Source organism: Puntigrus tetrazona, chromosome 23 (genome assembly GCF_018831695.1).
Source record: "Puntigrus tetrazona isolate hp1 chromosome 23, ASM1883169v1, whole genome shotgun sequence".
NCBI classification, from domain to species: Eukaryota; Metazoa; Chordata; class Actinopteri; order Cypriniformes; family Cyprinidae; genus Puntigrus; species Puntigrus tetrazona.
In genome coordinates, this window is record NC_056721.1 from 15,213,080 (window position 1) to 15,219,778 (window position 6,699).

The 6,699-nt window shown below is 41.2% G+C and overlaps 1 pseudogene; it reads right to left on the reverse strand.

Moving 5' to 3' along the window:
• Positions 1 to 355: 355 nt before the first annotated feature.
• LOC122328918 lies at positions 356 to 6,606 on the reverse strand (annotated as a pseudogene).
• Between the last annotated feature and the right edge of the window lie 93 nt (positions 6,607 to 6,699).

A 6,699-nucleotide genomic window follows, 5' to 3' on the forward strand; every position in this document is an offset into this window, starting at 1 on the left:
CCGAATCCTATTTCCTGCATACATGAGAGGTAACGAACAAGTTCCTCTTTGATAATTACGGCTATTAGTCATTCAAAAAATAAATCATTTTCCTTTAAGCTTAACCAGAGAAAGATCAACGAAAAGCAAATATCTCTCACTTTAAATCGATGCCTACTCACTAGTCTAGCTTAAATGTGTCATATATTTCAGTGACAAAAAAATTAAAAAATAAAAATAAGACTATTCATCTCTTTTAAGATATGATTGCTGCTCTCCACTTGTGACAGGCACTTTTTTTCCTTGTTTTTGTTTGTAGAAACCAATTAGAAGTTACCATGATGCAAATGACGCCTGGGAAACATGAAAAGTCCTCTTGAGAGATAGTTTGTCTCATTTATAATAATAATTATTATTATTATTAATAATAATAATATATAAACAAATATAAAACAATACTGAGTAATCAGCAAAAATATATTTCAAATTAAATACTTTGGCTGAGAAAAACCTAAAAAGTACTCACGGGGTCATTTCCTTAACCAAACGCTAAAAAAGAAAAATATACAGTCTTCATCATTTTTAGGCAAAATCCAGATATTCCTTTTTTCTTTTTTTTTTTTACACTGCGGAATGTCAGTCAAGTCTGTTAGGTGAAATAAAACCCGTCCCTCTGCAAAAGAAAGGATCTGGAAGTTATTCAGGGATCTCTGTAGACCTGCTGCCGTGGAGCGAGGAGTCTGATGCAGGCTCGGCGGGAGCCTGTGGAAGCATTTGCTCTGGTGTGGGCGAGGACAGAGGGCAGGGTGCTGGGACGGGGCCGGCGGGAACAGTGTGGGCGGATTTAGCCGGCTGCGGAGGTGCGGGCTGAGGCTCTCTGGGTGGCGTTGCAGGCCTCTGGAAAACCAGTTCGTCCGTTTTGGCCACTCCGCCTTGTGCCGTGTCCGCTTGTAGCCGAGCGCAAGAGGTGACTTTGGTGTCTGGGTGAACAGGGGATGAAGAGGGAGGAGGACAGGATGTGGAGCACAGGTCCTTGGTCTTAACGTCCTTCGACTCTTCCTCTTTCTGTTCCTCGGAGTAGTACTGCTTTAGACGGATGTGCCAGGCGAGGCTGCACACGGCCGAGACGGTTTTGAACTGGTGGATCACGTTGCGAGGGATGAAGTAGATGTCGTCGTCACAGAGCTGCACGCGAACGTAACGGATGCCTTCTCGCCGTAGCTGGTTGAGTTTGGCGTCATCCACCCACTGGACACACTGTAGAGAGAGGGGCATTATGGGAATGCTGACCTATTTTATACCGTCTATCTGTATGTGGTCTTTGCCTTTTACTTGAAGAGAAAAAAAAATTGTGATAGTGATATCCAACGCATGTAATATTACGTTACTCATATTTGCAATTTCTTGTACTTCAGTTTAGCTGATGAGTATTCTTGAAACAGAAATAATTAAAAAGCAAAGATCTGTTGACAACAAGTGCTGTGAAAACAGTTTGACAAAAGAAGTTTTAATGTTCAATACTATTTTTGATATAAATGGAATAGCCTCAACATTAACAGTTTGAACAGTATCAAAGTTAACAATTTCTAAAATCTGAGATTCCTCAGGAATGCTAACACTAAGTGGGATAATAATAATAATAATAAATACTTTTAATAATAATTATTACTATTATTATTACTACTGTTAAATTAATGCATATAATAAATGCTTAATTCATTTATTATTTGCATTATATTTCTAATAAATCATTTTACAAGTAAAAATACAATGAGTGAATTTCTTCACTGGTAGAATTGCATCCTCAAGCTTTTAACTGCACTGACACCTTTAAGTGCCTGTGACCGGTTTACAAACTCTTCTCAATAAAATATGATTGAAATGCTGTAATTATCCATCTACAAATATGTGGGATATTACGCAAATATGAACAAAGTGTAACAGGCTCAGGTTTCAATCAAAAAAAAGGTTTGCAGTATTTACTGTGAGCTGAGCCATGAGAGTAAAACACTGACGCACTTTGCTCTTAAACGGACTACATAAAATACACACTGCATCAGCTACAATTAAATAAATAAATAAATAAATAAATAAATGAATGCTGAACGCAATAGAACATTGTCATCCCATAAAAAAGTCCTGCTCATGAGTTGTGCGTGCACAACTTAACTTGCCATGCTACCCATGACTGTCATAAACACACAAGCTCAACAATCCAGTTAGCAGTAACACAGCTCCTACCTGGGACACAGGTGGCTCATACAGGTCTAGCTGAAGCCTTTGAACCACATCATTGAAGTCCTCAGCGTGAAAACAGACCACATCTTTGGTTATCCGTGGCCGGTCACTCCTGTGTGATGAGGTGATTACATCAAAGGTCAGTTTATCTGGTTAATTACACGCGCCTTTTTTGCATGTACTACCGTGTGCATGCGTTTCTGCACGACAGATGGCTGCGCTCACCATTCCCCAAACTGCACTGCTTTCAGGACACCCACAGCTGCTGTACTCTGCCAGTCGAAACTCTGGCCAACGTGATCAGCGTGAGCTCGTGTCCGATCCTCGAAGAGCACCTCACGCGGTTCACTGGTTCTCGGGAGATAATGCAAGTTTTTGACCTCGCTCATTGATCTACAAACAAAATGAAAGCGCTTGTGAGCTTTTCGTGAACTGTATTAATCGATTAAATGTAATTCAATTCAATTTTGCAGTGATACCTTCGCCTCTTGAACGGAGATTTAGGCATATCGGCTGTGGGGACCATCTGCTCTCCTGGTCTCACCCACATGATGGGACCATCATCACTCTGAGACCTGCAGTCCAGCTTTAGGCTAGACAGGCCGCCCCATGGCAAAGTCATCTGCGTAAACAAATAAACCCAAGTCAGGAAGTTCAAACAATGCAGTAGTCTTGCCCTGGTTATTGTCTGAAAATATGAATACAAGAAACAATTGGATGAAGAGTTCTCTTTCCTGCGGACAGATTGAAACAGGACATTGGGAACATATCATAAATGTAAATATAAATCAGTCATGACATTATTATTGGCTTATATAAAGGTGCATTTTATTCTAGAAAAATATGTATTCCCCAGTATTTTGGTCTGTTCATTTTGCCAACTAAAGTTTAATTGTCACTAAAGTTCGGGTCATTTTTTCTTTTTAAAAAGAATTATTACCATCATCAAAGATACTTAATAAAGATATTAAAAATACTAAAACAAACTGATGTTGTTGTTTATTTTAAATCAAGCTTCTTGAAAAAAAAAAAAAGCCACAGAATTATTATTTTTTTTTAAAAACAGCACAACTCTTTGCATCATTAAAAAAAAAAATCATATCTGGAAAATCTTTAAAGAGACTGGAGTAATGACAGCTTCAGCTTTTGGATGGTATATCTCGCAGCAAATAAACCTGGACTAATCCTCACAAATCTCGTTTTTTTTGTTATCGCGTTTTTAAATGGAAAGAGATGCAAACAAAATCCTCAAGTGTGCAAGACGACACCATTCATCTCAGATCGTAAGACACTCTGCTGGCACACAGTGCATTGAAACACACCATCTGCACTACAACACACAGTCAGCCCAAAGCCTTTCAAACTCATTCATCTGTGAGAGATTATGTCCTAACCTTCAGAAACGGAGACTCCTCAAGCATGTCCAAGAACTCTGGGAAGTAATCGCCCACCTCCTCATCTACCGCACCGACCAGACTAATTTGCCTCATGGGACCAGCTCTATACGTCCCAGAGCAGTACGTTCGGCTCACCTGCAACACAAAAGCACTTCAGATCCAGGAAACAACCTAAAACACATGCTTTACCTTAGTGTGCATTAAAAAAAAAAGAAAAACCTAAACTGAAAAGATCCTAAATGAAAACTTCAGTACGTCTTTTTTTTTTTACGTTTTTTGATACAGAGATGCACAAGCCACAGTCATGTTGTTTGCTGCTTTAAATGCTCAGGCTCTTTTAAGTTTTAAAACTCTTTTAATTGGTTTGTATCATCTGGAAAAAAAAATCATTCAGTAAGTGACATTTTTAATTCATGTCATTATTGCTTTACTTCTTAAAGAATTATAACAAGATTTACACTAATATGGTTTTTAAGCCATAACACAAAAATAAATTGACTGAACTGCGATTCTCCTGTTTGTTATGGCAATGAATGCAACACTTTCAGTTTGTTGAATCTCTGAGACAGCAGAGTAAATTATGTCTACATCACTCACGGCTGTTAATGTACTTTGAACTGCCACCTTCTAGCCACCTGACTCGTGTAAATAAATGCACCTGCTTTAAAAGTCCTTTAAAAGGGGGAAAATGAGTCGATATGGCTGCATATCCAAATATATCCTCACAAAACAAGCCACGCACAACGCAAAATTAATGCAAAGTGCAAAGCATCAACCTACCTGGGAGTGGAAGTTGGCAATCGTGGTGGTCTCGATGTCCTTTTTACCAAGGATTTCCATCTTGACAGGTGTATTTGGGAAATTGAAGGCAAAGTAGTCCAAGAAATCGGGCAGGTAGGCAGCCGCTCCGTGCACCACTGCGAGTGTGCGCGTAGCGGCGGCTCCTTTAGGTGTTCAGCAAAGGCAAGATCCAGAAACTCCTGAGCGAATCTTTCAGTTTCTCCCGGTCGCAGTAAAGACAGCTCATCAGCGTAAGCGCGTGTGAACACACGCCCCGCTGGGCTGCTTTTCCTCATGGATCAGCCTGCTGAAGGACGTGTTGGTCTGAAGCCACGAGCTGCGGATGAAGTGGTCTCAAAGTAGAGGAACGACTTCTTCTCGGCTTTGGGAGTTTGACACTCACCTAAGCCCGGACACGGCTTTTCATCTTTAATGTACGCATGCAACAGAGGGTCTTCAGAAGAAGGCTGAGCATCTTCTGCCAATCCCGCATACACAGCGCCTGGACCTCTTTGTTGTGTACGCAAGAACTTCTTGCCACGCTCATCTTCACGATGCCGCTTCTTTTCTTTTTCTTTAGAAGGTACTTCTCCAAAGTCTGGGTTTTGCCATTCTCATTATGGAGCTCTGAAACGATCAGCAGAAATGGTAGAACTTAGACTATCAACTGTTTCTAAAGCCTTTACCCGTGTAAAACTGTAAACATGAAAATTATTTTTATGTTTAAAATGTTCTTAGATACTACTAAGTCCAGCAATATTGGATTTGGGGGTCCTGAAATAAGTTCTCTGTAACACTCTCTATTACTTCATATTTAATACTACATTTATACCAATTTTATTCTGGGAACAATAACAATTTCTACCATTGTTATTACCCGACCCATTCATTCTTACAAAAAAAAAGAAAAAAAAAAAAAAGTTTAGTGGTTCCATGTCACAATGATAGACGGTAATAATCTGGTTCTGCGTTTTCAACTCTTTACACAAAGTTAAGGCTGCTCAGTGCCTGCTCGAAAATCTATGTAAAGAGATAATGGCACATAAAAGACAGGCTAAATTAAGTTCACTCTGACCCACATTAGCCTCTGGTATCAAAGCATGCAGTTGTATTAGGTGTGTGAAAGCACGCGTTCTGTGCAGCAATAAACATTGCGTAAAGACGACTAAAAGCAACTTCAAGTGAAGTGCAAGTGATTACCCTACTTAGTATATATGGTAACGTTACCAAGAAACGCCAAAACAGCAACGTATTCTGTCTATAAACACGGCATGGTTATGATATAGTGTTACTTAAAAGCCATACTAGTATCGTGTAACTTGTGTTTGTGAAATTACAGATCAGCTTAGTTACAGCGAGTTTAGTAAACAGTAAACACGACGGCCGTAAAGGGAACGCCACTAACACTACACAGCGAAAAGGCGTTTGGTCGCATTTTATTCAAAAACTCTTTTGACAGCGGTGAAAAGTTTCTTCTCATGAAACGTAGCAATTCCGTTCGTTCGCACGTACACGGAGCTCTCGTGAATGGGGCGTGCTCGCGCATGGGTTAGCAGCGGAGGCTAACGGCACTTTCTTCGTTCACTTCTCAAGTTGGAAGGCTGCCAGGAATATAAACCGCCCGGCTTCCGTCTAAACGCTATTAAAAGTTACCTTTCTTCTTCTTGCATTCGCCCACTTTGACGTTCGCCTCGGCGTTTTCTTTCTTGGGCTTGAGTTTGGCGTCCTTCTCGATGTGTTTGGGCTTGTTGTTGGGGGTCTCGGCCTTCGCTACTTTGAGCGGCGTGAAAGTGAAGAGCGGGGAAGGCGGCAGGACTGTCTTCAGGACGTGAGCCGCCGCTGGTGTCACTTTGCGCGGCGGCCATCCCGGAGGTAATTCTTTCTTGGAGCTGTGATGGTGATGATGGTTGTGATGGCGGTGTTGCACAGGTGCCTGCTCTTTGCTGAAGTTGCGCGCTTGGCTGTTCTGTTGTTGGTGCGGTGGATGCGCTCGTTGTTGGGCATGTTGGTGATGGTGTTGGTGGTGATGTAGCTTTATTTTCTTCGCTTCCTTCTCCGCTTTCTCGCGCTTGTCATCGGACGGCGAACATTCTCGTTTTTTCTTCTTTTTCTTCTCTTTGGCGGCTTTGTCGAAGCTGTCACCTGCTCTTCTCCTCTCTACTTTGACGCGCAGTAGATCGACCTGTGCAGCCATTTTGCACGTAAATTTAAAAGGCTTTAAGGAGGACTTTTGCGCATGTCTATTGGGGGAGCTGTAGTTCTTGTGTCAGGAGCTAACTGGCGCTCATGCGTTTGTAGTTTTTCC